Source organism: Macrobrachium rosenbergii, chromosome 59 (genome assembly GCF_040412425.1).
Source record: "Macrobrachium rosenbergii isolate ZJJX-2024 chromosome 59, ASM4041242v1, whole genome shotgun sequence".
In the NCBI taxonomy this organism is placed as follows: Eukaryota; Metazoa; Arthropoda; class Malacostraca; order Decapoda; family Palaemonidae; genus Macrobrachium; species Macrobrachium rosenbergii.
The window spans coordinates 12400640-12414949 of NC_089799.1; positions in this window are offsets into that span (position 1 = coordinate 12400640).

The window sequence follows — 14310 nt, forward strand, 5'->3', positions numbered from 1 at the left end:
CCGTGATTATCTTTTTTTTTATTTGGCTTTCTTTGGTTCTGATTTTCTATATGGAAAACGCGATGATTGAAAACGTTATTGGCTTATGTGTACACAAAATATATAAATATATATATATGGAATGTATGTATTTATGTATGTATATATATATATATATATATATATATATATATATATATATATATATATATATATATATATATATATATATATATATATATATACACTGTACATATATCCTACTCTTGGTGAGCCATCTGGTGAGAAAGTATGACATTATCTTGAAGACTTTTTGAAGACTTTCAAAACCTCTGATCTTCACTCAAAGTTTCGAGCCACTGTTCCAGTAACGCAATTATTTCTGACCCAATTTAGTGTATATTCTCCGTCGCGCACCGCGATGGAGATGTTACGTAGGTTGAACATTTTGTTCACGAGAACTAGTCATCATCGTGTCGGATAACGTAGCTTGTTAGAAAAAATAACACACTGATGTATTTAGGTAGCCATCCAGCTGAGATGAGTTGAGAGATTTTTTATTTATATATTTTTTTTATGTTACTTTGTTCGTTCGTCCTTGTGTCCATACCAGTATTAAGCAGACTCTGAGAGAAACTTATTAGACATAAATGAAACTGCAGATTTGATTTGAAAAATTAATAGCTGACTGTTTAGACAATAAGCCTGCTCAAAAAAAGATGTATAGGACTTTTGGGGATTCGACACTCAACTCGGTTTTGTAGTGGTGACATAGAACAATTCATAATCAACGAATTAGTTCCGTAGTTGAAATTCAAGGCAGGTTTTTTTAGGCAGTAAGTCCATGTAATGCGAGTAGCTTCAATTCGCTCTCTCGTGGCTACAGTGATCAGTTCTAGCGTCTAAACTGGGAGATCGAGATACGGGAACAAAACAGGAAAGAAAAACGAAAAAATAAATGTTGTGTCACAAGGAAATCTGATAAAAACCAAGATGGCCTCGAGTTTCAAAGTCACGTTTCAACTACCGTCCCTCTCTTCCTCTTCAGACAACTGTCGTCGGGAAACAAAGCATTCATCTGTCGCTAACCAAGACTTTATTTTATTGTCGTAATCCCAATTACGCCTGAAATGTCTACCACTCGTAATGAGGTCACCGAAGAGTTCATGCGGCAACAGCGAATACAATTGCCCGGAAAAAAGAATCAGTCACGACGAGACGCGATAATGGGATGTTAGCCTAATTAGTTTCATTGAATATTCTCTAAGACGTTTTCCAGAAATTGTGATGTTTCGGTGAGAGTCTCCTTGCCATTGTGCTGCTGCTGAAGTTTTTCATTGGACGTACGGTATAATACGGAATGTTTGATATGATGAACCGATTAATCGTCAGTTGCAACCTTATTGAAATTAGCTATTAAAGGCACACGAGATCGCGCGAGACATTGTGGCAGATTTCTCTGAAGGGGAGATTTAAAAAAAAAAAAAAACATTATACAGCAGAGCACAAAAACCTTGATCTTGTTACACAGCTGCATTTACAAAATCATTGTTAAGATTCGGTCGTTCTGCAAACAGTTTTCGATGGGCTTGCTTCATCGGTTGCAGAGTAATTTATTCAGTCACTCGAGTCCGCTGGATTTGCCGTTGAAGTATTAAAAGTATTACAATAAATCTGAAACGGTTGTCACCGATATGTAAATACGTGGTTCATGTCCAAAGTCAGACGAAATTTGGCTTTCATAATCTTATCGTATTGTAAATATGATTAATATCCTACACTAATGTAAAAACAAGAAAAATGATGAAAAATGTTTTATTTTAAGGTGAGCCAGTGAGGATTCTTTACCAGATACTTGATATTACCTGAGGGTAGTTAGCAAGTCTTTACTGGTGGAAAACTGAAAATTATTAACATGTCACATAGGAATAATTAAAATATCACCTGTGACGATAACTTTGGGACGATTGACTGAATACCACAAGGAATAATTGTCTAAAATTTAAACCTGTATTGGAAGACTAAAGAATCTTTACTAGAAGATATTAAGAGTCTTGACCAGATAAATGAGGAGTCTTGGAAGTAAAGAGATATACTGTAATTGTTCCATAAACGGTTGACATACAGTGACACTAACAGACGGATCAGACTTGACAGCTGAGTGTACATACAAAAAACACCTTGGAGAGGAATTAGATTGTTGCGTGTGAATTTTTTTAGCATTAAGGAATATCGGCGTAGGTCCTCTTGCATAATTGCCAGCGGTCCTGAAATCTTGAGTGACCGGCAACAGTGGCGCCCGAACTGAGATTGAAGATCAAGAGGAAAGGGGGCGTGGGTTGGCGGGCGGCGGGTGCCTTTTATTTGGGCGTGCGGTGTGTATGTGCGTGATGACCGTTGCAATCATCTTACTCGACCTTTTTCGCTCTTGTAGGCTTCGGAACGGAGGAGTGGGCATCACCACATGCAACAGACACACACACTCACTGCGGCGTTGTCTTTGAACTAGCTTTAATTAGTACTAATTGTGTGTCACTACTGTCGTGTTCCGCAGTGAAGAAAACAAAAAAAAAAAGAACCGCCATTCTCGAGAATATACATATACATATATAAACCCTCCCTCGAAAGATTTGAAAACAATGTTAGACGATGCTGTTTCTTTATTTTTTATTCCTGGCGGCTGGTTGTCTAGAAAAGCACGGAAGACGTTTGCCGTAACGGATGCTTGCCTAAATGTGCATTAGAAGGTGATCTGTCAAACGGCCGTTTGTCTCTTGTTTGAAGGCCTCGGGAATCATCCATTTCGTTTTGGTCGCGAAGTATCATTTGCATAAATAATTGGGGGTGTTTTGGATACGCAGAAAAAAAATAATGATCCGAAATATCATTCATTGCTTGTATACAGTGAAATACTTTGTTTATACTTTTAGACGTATTGGTACATTATACTCGTATAAATATTGGATTTGTCTCCTGAAATTTGCAGGCCTTAGTGGTCAGATACATACAGGATACCTTGGCTTATAATTGCAGCGATTACAGAATTCTGTGAAGCAACAGCCTCTCTGTAAATAGCTCAGATCAGAAAAATGAAGATAAAAATACAGAAATACACTTTTTGGAGTAAACCATATCAAACCCCCATGAACTGGGATTTTCTTTATTGCTACAAAAACCCCCGGCTCATGGTAAGGTTCGCATACCATATCTTCAGGCATTACTTAGTCCCAGTTCATGAGCATAGATATCGAAAGATAAAAGGGGTTTCCCGGAACGATTCCTAATGATATATTATCAGAAGCATCGTAGAAACATGCTCTTGGGAATGACTAAACGTTACTGAGTAAGGGCTTTGAGCCAGAAAAAAACTCATCAGCAAAACCAGACAACAAAAACGAAAAGGCCACCAACGCTGAGGTGCTGCCTTCAGCTGCTGAAGGTAAGACGTAAAAAAAAAAAAGAAAAAACGTTTTTTCTAATGACCAAGGTGATACAAAGCGCTCCTGACGAAGTCGGTGCTGGAGTGGACCGCGATGTCACGATGACCACAAGTTTAAGCATTCCCCAATATAAAGAATAAAAAGACTAGACTCCTAATGGTTAGCTTCAGTGTCGAGACTCGGTTATAGGTGCGTAGCCGTGTTTAATGTTTTGTAAACGATCCCCCAAAATAGAGGGATTTGCATACTGTTTTACTAGCAAGGTGGTTGAAGTAGTAGACAGATTTTTCCTTTTAAGATATCTTTTGTAATAGAATATTTTTGTTTTTGTTAATGAAGAGAATTTGTACAACATTCGAGTATCTTAATATGGCTGTCTGTAGAATCACGCTGTAATATAATGTATATGTGGCTCAATACACACACACATTCAGTTGACTCTCGAAAACAGACACCGATACATTCGTCATTGACGCTGACGCATGCGCAGAACGACATACTCACTCACACTCGCACACATTCCAAAATAAACTTAATGCGCGGGAGCGCAAGCACTCTCGCACTTCCACACGCAACCATACGCAACACGACATACAAATTAGTCTAATACAGCATAATGTTTATATGCTGATTGTTGTAGAATTGTACAACATGTAATGTTGTACTCGAGTTTGTGTGTGAGACCATCGGAAAAAATGAAGTCCCACGCCGGGTCCGTCAATATCCAATCTTTGTTTACACACTGGTAGCGGGTTCTGAACAGTTCTTCTTCTTCCTCTCTTCTTCTTCTTCTTCTTCTTGATTCTGCGGCGTAAAGTTTAAGATGCATTTTTACTTCCTTTTGTATCCTGGTACTCCTCGTATTTTTGACATTACTTTTTAACCTTTGACCTCTCTCTCTCTCTCTCTCTCTCTCTCTCTCTCTCTCTCTCTCTCTCTCTCTCTCTCTCTCTCAGAGTTTAACATATCGTTATATTCGCTTTCTCGACTTTCTCGAAGACTACTCAGTCGTGTACAAATATTATGTGTGCGAAAAAGTCGGCACTGTCTATCTTATAAAAATCTGTAAGCTTTATATATATATATATATATATATATATATATATATATATATATATATATATATATATATATATATGTATGTATGTATGTATGTATATATATACATATATATTTATATATACATATATATATATATATATATATATATATATATATATATATATGTATGTATGTATGTATATATATATATATATATATATATATATATATATATATATATATGCAATCCATTAATGTTCAAGAACTTTACGAAAACAAGTTTCGATCTTTCTCAGGACTTGGCATCAGCTATTGCTACTTGTTAGCCAAAAGTATTGATCATTATTATTTCTTTTCAAAATCCCTTATATAAGTTACTGAATATGTTTTGAAAGCCTATGTCTTGATTTCACGTTACACGAGAGGGTCGAATTAACTAGACTAAATGAAGTTAAAAAAAAAAATTCCCCTTTATGACCAAACCCAGAGTTGGCAGAAATTTACATAATTGATTTTTTTTTTAGTTAGTCACTGATAAATGCCATTTTTCAGTGCAGAGTGACGGTGAACATGTTTCATTGTAACTTCCTTTCTACACTCAAAATCATTTGGCAACCATTTTTTTAACTTTCGTTGGTCGTTTTCGAAACGAGTACCTTAGCTGTGCCAGGCCCTCTGGGAGTTTCTCAATCTGCTTTCTTGTTAGTTCCAGGACTAATGGAAGGATATATATATATATATATATATATATATATATATATATATATATATATATATATATATATATATATATATATGTATATATATATATATATATATATATATATATATATATATATATTATATATATACATTTATATATATATATATATATATATATATATATATATATATATATATATATATAATATATGCATATATATTTAATATACATATATATATATATATATATTTATATATACATACATATATATACATACAGTCTTTAAATGTCTCTTCTGGAGCATAATATTTTCCCCTATTCTATGTCTCCGAGCTCTGGATTTCCCCCTTTAAAGCGTAAAATGAGTAAATAGATAAATGTATGTTAAATGATAATGTACTTGTACTGCCTTAATCAACTCAGAACTTACTACTAGTCTGTGTAAAATCTCGCGAAATAAAAACAAAAACAAAAAAGAATAAAAAAGAAGAAGAAAATGGACCAGATAATCTCTATTGGCTAGTGCTCTCCTCCCTCGTTGTAGAACAGAGTGTAGGCTCAGGCTATCACCTATGTTACGTAATGATAATGATTGATTACTTGTAGGATCTTACTCAAACGGGATTGTGGGTTTCCGATTGCTATGCCAATAGCAGTGTTTTTTTTTTCTGTCTCTGTAGATATATACTGTATATTATTCATTACGTTAGCTTGGGAAAGTATGTATTCGTATACTTAGTTATACTATATATATATATATATATATATATATATATATATATATATATATATATATATATATATATATATATATATACTATATGTATGTGCATATATATACATACATATATATATATATATATATATATGTATACACATACATACATACTTACGACCCTCATTTTTGCCTACTCTCATGTATGGTTTTTAAAAATTCTAAATTTACATCGTAACACATGATACACACACAAACATATATATATACAAACTCTTTATGAAGTTCATAATTTCGATTACTTATTAGTATGTATATGATGTATATATATGTATACGTTCTCAAGCTATCGAGTCTCTTAACCTATCATGAAACGACCAACAAAAAAAAATTATGCATTCATTCCAGTTGTAAATAAGAAATAATGATTACCTTATCCTCAGTTCAGTGTCTGTATAACTCTAACGGTAAATCTTTATGAAGTTGTTCTCAGTTTTCTAAGATTTCAGTACTAACATCACTTCTTCTGTAACTGCGAATTAGGTATAATGAAACGTCTACTTTTTTTAAAATTCCTAAATGACTGTTACTCTTTTAGAGGTAAGGAAAGTTCATAGATAAGTAATGTTGCATCTCGATTATTCGACCCGTCCTTGTATTATCATCTAAAAGAAACAAGACAAAATCAATATTAGAAAACACGCATAAAGCTCTACCATACTTTCCATTGAAGTGTCAACTCTTTGTGTTAATGTGAATGCAAATATATTTCTTTTCCAACGGAGCACCAATACAGTATTTCAAAAGAAAAGGGGGTCAAGATTTGACCTTTTCGAAATAAAATGCCCATTTCAATAAAAGTGAAATCTGGCGTTTTTTTTCAACTCTAAGATCCAATCAGTTTCCCCAAAAGGATGCTGAGAAGTGATGGTGTTCTTAGGAACCCTTGAAGATTCGGCAAAAGGGAATTCGTTCATTTCATTTGCTCTATACGGTTCGGATGGCTGTCTTTTAAAGGGAAGCTGTGGAGAATAACAGCTATGTGCTCATCTTACCGTGTACTGTGTGAAAAGGGAATCTCTCTCTTTTCGTTCAAGGGACTTTTTGCTTTTTTCAAATACTCGCTGGCGCGTCTACTTCAAATGGAGTCGCTACTTACCCTGTTCCGTTGTTGCCCATTCAAGTGTTCTAAGTGCATATCAAGTGTTTATCAACTGAAAACATGACACGTTCTCGGCCGCTGACTTCTGAAAAAAGGAAATAAGAGACAACAAAGAAAATGGTGCAAAAATAGAAATAGAGGAATAAATTGAGAAGCGTTATAAAATTTCTTCCGTCTTGTACTCGCTTCTAAGTAACACTGCTTACGAAGCCACCGGAGTATAATTTTTGATTCGCGCCGCTTTACTTAAACAGACATACAATTAAGTCATTGTTTTATTATTTATTCACTATTTCGTCTCGTTTCACATCTCCAGCAGTAAATGAAAAATTGAAGATTATTGTAATTTTATCAGAGCTGCTTATATTATTCGTGACCCACAGGTACATTTTACCTAGCCCATGGGATTTTGTATAGGATACTCTTACTAAGGTATCCTTAAGGCCCTTGTTTATCACGTCATCATCATCAGTTCTGTCATTTTTCTCTCTCTCTCCCTCTCTTTCTCTAAACAAAAAATATTTTCTTGAAAACTCAAAGTTCTAAGAAACTACACGATTTGGTTTCTTGGTTTGCAGTGCATGCCTATACTTTTGGACTGATAAGTAAAAGCAAAAGCTTAAGCTTTCGAGGTAAAGACAAGTGAATAAATAAATAATTAAATTAATAGACAAGCAAATACAACAATCAGTATATGAATATGAAAATCACACACGCATCCCTCATCGAGATACTCGGTTTAATAATTATAGGCATGCGCCAATTTTCTCTTTGACACTTTTAACTTATTCTTGGAGCTATTATGTATCGATATCTTTATCTATCTACCTCACAGTTCATCTAAAGATCTGTTTCCAAACAGTTTTCCAAACTTTTTATTCATCGCGTGTTTTATTCCCATAACTGCATTGTCATCTTTGAAAACGGTTCCTCGCCAATCGATCTTAATTCAGGGGCGTCAATGAAACCTGTTCCTCCATTGTTGCGTTATTCGAAATGTTTTGTAATGGTTCAAAACGGCTGTAATATTCAAGATTTTACGTAAGGGTAATGAATATCGAATTTTCTGCATACCTGAAGCCAAGACCTGTATCTACAGCTCCCAACAACCATCTTGTCCTGTAGACCCACCCAGAGGCCTGGCCATGCTGGATGTAAAGAACATGAGCCCAGAGTTATCTCTTAGATCTTGCTGTATTTTCTTTCATGATCAACTGTCCACTGAAATTGCTGGCATTAGAAGTACCTTGCAGTGACACACCCATAATGCACACATGGGACGAATCATTCATCATTCAACATTCAGCTGATCTGAATTCAGTGAATGTAACTGGAGCTGAAGAACTTCACCGACCTGCCACCGCCCGTTTTCTTTGGGTGCATGGCCAGGTCTCCTGACTCTAGAATTCTTGCAGTTTTTCTCTCAGATACCCCTTGCTGTCTCTTCTGTGCCGAAGTACTTTTTTTTCTTCCATCCACCCACAAACTTTCATGTCAATAGACTTAAATGGGTTGTAGTTTTTTGTGGCATGCACTGCTGTAAGATTTATGGTCGAGAATTCTCAGAAATCTGCTATGGTGAAGGAGCAGTACCCATACACGCCAAGTAATCTGTAGCTTGAATCGCAGAACTTGATCAAATGTTTCCGTGTCTGGGTATTCATCCCGTCACACGTGAGCAATGAACATGACAGCTGTTTTGTAGTACTTGAATATGATTTCAGCTTCTTCCATCAAGTTGCTACCAGCATTGTGTGCGATAGAAATCAACTCTGTAACTCCCGAACCTATGAACCCCAGTCCTTGTTTCTGCCAGAGCCTGCCTTCATATACTAGCCATTCACAACACGGCAGCTAATGTACGTTGTACGTTGTCTCGGTATATGTCTTGCTGTTCATAGGTGTTACGTAGACACTTTGCATAAAACCAACGAACTTTGCAGTACTTTCTCAGTTCTGTCTCTCGTTAATAAGACAATGCTCTTTTCTGGGGCCTTTAAGGCAGTTGTTACCATGTCATTAAAAATGTAAATATATTAATCAAACAGTGACATTAGGTGTGATCTCTTAAATGTGGTTGAAATGTGGTGGTAAATTTAAAAAAGGATAGTTTCTTTTTAGTTGAGTGATTCATTTTTGTAAGGAAAGAGTCACGAGTTGGAAGGTATTTGATTTCCGTTCTGTCAGACATTTAAGTAATGAGGTCATAAGAAAGAGGTCTGACTAAACTTTAAATTTTGGGGTCAGAGAAACTCGCTTGGTTTTAAATGGACATCAGTCTTACTTTTAAGACAGTTAACAAATGCCTTCAAATGCTTCTTTCAACAAAAGCTTCTTTCAAGGTCTGCTTTCAAATGACCTTGAAACTTGTATGACCCTTCTCGAGTATATATTTATATATATATAAACATATATGTCTGAAACTCATATATTGGTGAATCCAAAGAGCTGGTCTCCTGGGATTATGGTGAATATGTATGCTGATTTCTCCCCCAAACTCCCTTTTTCGTTAATAATCAATAACCGGTACAGAACAGTATTGAGTCTTACTAACCAAACGCTTTCTGTCCCTCTTATCAAATGTCCTCAAGAGAATCCTCCTCTGTGATTCACTGAGATCTCTGTTTCTTCTAATCATCATGCAGTGTTAGTCTTCCTTACTTTTGACAGGTTGGACATTAATCGATTATGGTAAGACTCTTTAAGACTCAAGTGCAAAATGCTCTTGAGCCTCGAACACGGAGAACAATATATGAAAGCGAAGAAAGAGGCGAACATTGCATCTTATGGGGATGGGCGCCCATTCCAGACAGTAGGCTGATGGAGAAGAGTCAGGCTGTTATATATCATTCCTTTGACATTTTGGCTTCTGGAACATTTGCTCTTGAGTCTTTTTGAACACGTGCATGACTGCGTCAGTAGTTCACCCCCTTTTCTTTAGTTCATTGTAAAGCCTTTAGATGTAAAGTTTGTGCAGTTCCTGACATACTAGGAGTCAAGCTGGTGTATGTTGACACGCTGTGATTTGCCTGGTAGTTAAAGTAAGTCGTCTTTATAAAGGTAGCATAATTGCCAGAGTTGCCAGCGAGTGAAGATGGCTGAAAGGAAATTTTTCTTAAAAAAAAACATCATATATTTGTTTTTGCAGGATTGTACATTTCAGCCACTAGTGATGTCAACATCTCCAAAAGATTTTTTTGTCTGGAGGTACCTAATTTTCTGTTTTTGGACAGAAGTATTCCCGTAACGAGAGAAGCAAATCATTTGTCGTAAGGCGAAATTCAGTTATCATAGCTGCATGTATCTTGGTGCCACCAGTTGGATGTTTACTTTGGAAAAGCTTTTGATCTAGTGGTGTCTCGAGAGAATTTTTAAGGACAATATATTTTTGAAAGTTCATAATGCGAGGCTGTCTACTGTGTCACAGTTAACAGTCAGACAGGTTAAACAGATGGGATTATAAATTGGCATGCTAATCCATCATTTACGACTATCCTCCACCTGCTCCCAAGGCAACAGATTTAATCTCTTTCAGGTCAGAAATTTCTCTTGAACGCCCACTGGACTTCCGAAGTGAAATATCTCTTCATCTGGTTGTACTAGTTTACCATGCTAACAATAATGTAATGTAAAAAAAAAACTGAGTGCTGTTAATCATTGCTTTATCTATATATGAAATTTTCTATCAGAGCTTATTTATTTTCTGGGAACAAAGATTATATTATCGTTATGTGAAGCTATTTGATGTTTAGAAGATATATTTGGCTGTATTTTCACACACTGGTGCAGCGTATGACCTGATAACTCACGGTGAAAATTTTTGGCCCTCTCAGACCAAGTTTAACCCTTTATGTGAGGACCCAAAATGCCTTTTTCATATTGTGATGCTGACTGGTCTAGATGAGTGACGCCTAAACTCAAAATACGCTGTGCTGTGTATATGGCGAAGCCGTTGCCAATCTCACTGGTCGGGAGGGTGGAATGAGAGACGCATCAGATTCGAATGAAGGTTCTAAGCAGGATATTGTGAGCGTTCAGGAATCGAAACAGAAAACGGAGAACGTGAAAAAAATGGAAGAGAAAACGGAGAAGGCTTTTCGATTTCCAGTGAGGTTGCTAACGGCTTTCATTTTACAGCCAGCAGGAGGAGAGAGCCTTGCCTTTGTGTCCTACATAAATATTTATGCTGTAAATACTTAGGAAGCCACAATCCCTACCTATGCTTTCCACTGTGGTTGGCCCTTCAAAGTGAATGTGATTAAACTAAGTCAGAAATAAAGCATTGAAAATATGATGGTATGTTTTATTTGAAAGACCTTTTGAAAAAGAGCAGTAACAAATAAAGTGGTATGGTTTTAGATAATATAGCATCAAGAAGGAATGTGGAGTAAGTTATTGAGTTCTATTGACGGGTATTTCTTTACACTAGACTTTTTCATAATTTTATCTTAATGGTTCTTATTAAGTAGCTTTAGAATTTTGTGAAACGCATAAGATTTTGTTCGTCTTAATGTAATGGTATTGTTGGAATTTAGAAAAGTTTGTAACATGCTGGTAATGTCCGTTTTCTTTCATTTAGAAAATTTCGTTAGAGTTAAGTATACCTTAGTTTTACCAGACCACTGAGCTGATTAACAGCTCTCCTAGGGCTGGCCCGAAGGATTAGACTTATTTTACGTGGCTAAGAACCAACTGGTTACTTAGCAACGGGACCTACAGCTTATTGTGGAATCCGAACCACATTATAGCGAGAAATGAATTTCTATCACCAGAAATAAATTCCTCTAACTCGTCGTTAGAGTATTTTTCAAAAACTGAAGAGATGTGTACTGATAAGGCTTAGTTTTTTTTTACGGATTTTATTCAAACAGAACAAAAACAATTCCTCTCTCTCTCTCTCTCTCTCTCTCTCTCTCTCTCTCTCTCTCTCTCTCTCTCTCTCTCTCTCTCTCTCTCTTCCAAGATTATAAATGTGGGCTTTGAGCGTAAAAACCTTAATTAAGTGCCTGCAAGAACCGGAAGCGTCCTTCATTATTCTTTACTCTTGTGTCCTGCTTCACTTTCAAATTTTTCCTTCCCTTTCACATGCGCTAATGTTCGCCCCCGCCCTCCGCCCCCCCCCCCCACTTCCTGTGCCGGGCGAGTGGTTCTGTTCTGTCCCACTCGAGCGTTCTTCCAAGGAGAACGGAGCGGCAAGACTCGACTCTTTTTTTAAGATGTACAGGCATCACAAAAAAATAAAGTAAAAAATGCGCCGAAGTTTCTTCGGCGCAATCGAGTTTCTGTACAGCGTATAATGCTGTATGAAACTTTCAACAACAGCCCATGAAACTTAGCCGCAGCCCATGAAACTCAGCCGCGGTCCGGTGGTGGCCTGTGTTATTAGTACCTATGACGGTGCCAGAAGTATGATTATGGCTAAATTTAACATTAAATCAAATAAAAACTACTGAGACTAAAGGGCTGCAATTTGGTGTGTTTGGTGATTGGAGGGTGAATGATCTACATACCACTTTGCAGCCCTGTAGCCTCAGTAGTTTTTAAGATCCAAGGGCGGACAGACAAACCCGTCACAATAGTTTTCCTTTATGGAAAACTAAAAGTGAGCGACGCCAGAATAACAAGTGACTTTCTTGATAAGGAATACATTCGTTATAAGAGTTTGATACGGAAGAGAAAATAAGAATTTTAACTTTGAACGTGATTTTAAGACATACGGATATTAAGAGATCACTTGAAAGATTTTTTCTTTTTTTTTACTGTCACCTTCCTTCCTGCTTTAGGGAAGTAGCAAAATAGAACGATATATTCATCGTAGTGTTGAGAATCGAATTTCAGTTTTGAATCGAATTGAATATAGAATTTAGGCCTAAGGCCAAGCACTGGGACCTATGAGGTCATTCAGCGCTGAAACGGAAATTGACAGTAAACGGTTTGAAAGGTGTAGCAGGAGGAAAACTCGCAGTTGCATTATGAATCAATTGTTAGGAGAGGGCGGAAAGTAAAATGGAAGAAAGAGAATATGAAAGGAGATACAGTAAAAGGAATGAAAGAGGATGCAGCTAGGGGCCGAAGGCACGCTGCGAAGAACCTTAAGTAATGCCTACAGTGCACCGCATGAGGTGCACTAATGGCACTAACTCCCTACGGGAAAAAATATTTCCTAACACATTACCTCCCAAACTTCCGACCATGTCCCTTATGTACGAACTCCTCATATACGCAATGTGGACATCCCAATAAGACCCACAGTCTCTTCATTAAGATTTCCGGCCCAAAACTTTATCAGCAGCGTTACCGAAAGTTATGGGATTCAATTTAGCCTGGTTTCCCCAAGTTCATTTAAAACACACCTTTGATTTTGTTTATATATATATACATATGGTTTCTAAACTGTCGGAAATTTCAACTCGATGATAAGTGTGATGTGGTATCCCCTGTCACTGACATTTAAGTACTGTTATACATAAGATTAAAAGAGGATGAGAAGGTTTTAAGCTTCCCTGTTCGAGTGGAAAACCGTCATCAAATCTTGCCACTGGCAGTAAAGAGCAAGTGCCGCTAGTATTTGCAAAAAAAAAAAAATCAGTCGCTCAATCAATAACTTCGCACCATTTTCCAGCACTGGAAAACAATTCCAGCCAATGTTTTCCTGAACTCGGTGATGAAGACTTGGGTTTCGTATGAAACCTATTTAAGTCGTCAGCTGAGAAGCTTCCTATGATTGCCAAGATGAATTTCCGGAGCTGTAGGTTGAATTAGGGGCAACAGATCTAGCTGTTCGATGCTAAATCCTTCACAGAAAATTGGCCTTTGTTGTTCAGTCCCTATTCAAAAGTATCAGAATGAGCTACCAAAGTGTTTTGGAGTGAGGGCCCTAGTATCTTGAAAACAGTTCAGTCATTTCGCTTTTAAAACGCTGCTGCTTGCCTCTCTGAAATTTTTGTATGTGTGCAGTAATTTATGCTCGTCTTGTAAGAATTAGCTTCTTTTTATATTGATGTACTATTTAAACTAAATTCACCACAAACTTGAACTCTTTGCACAGCAGAAATGACCACGTATGCATGCATACAAAAAAAGTAACAATAATAAAACTGTACATTGAAATTAATCAGCACCATATCTTACGTTTTTCAACAAAATGATGCGTTATTACCTTCATTAATTAAAATCACGCACAAATTTTCTTTTCTCTACACCTGTCAAAATCAAATCTTCTTGCTATAACAGTCTTTCTCTTTCATTATTATTATTATTATTATTATTA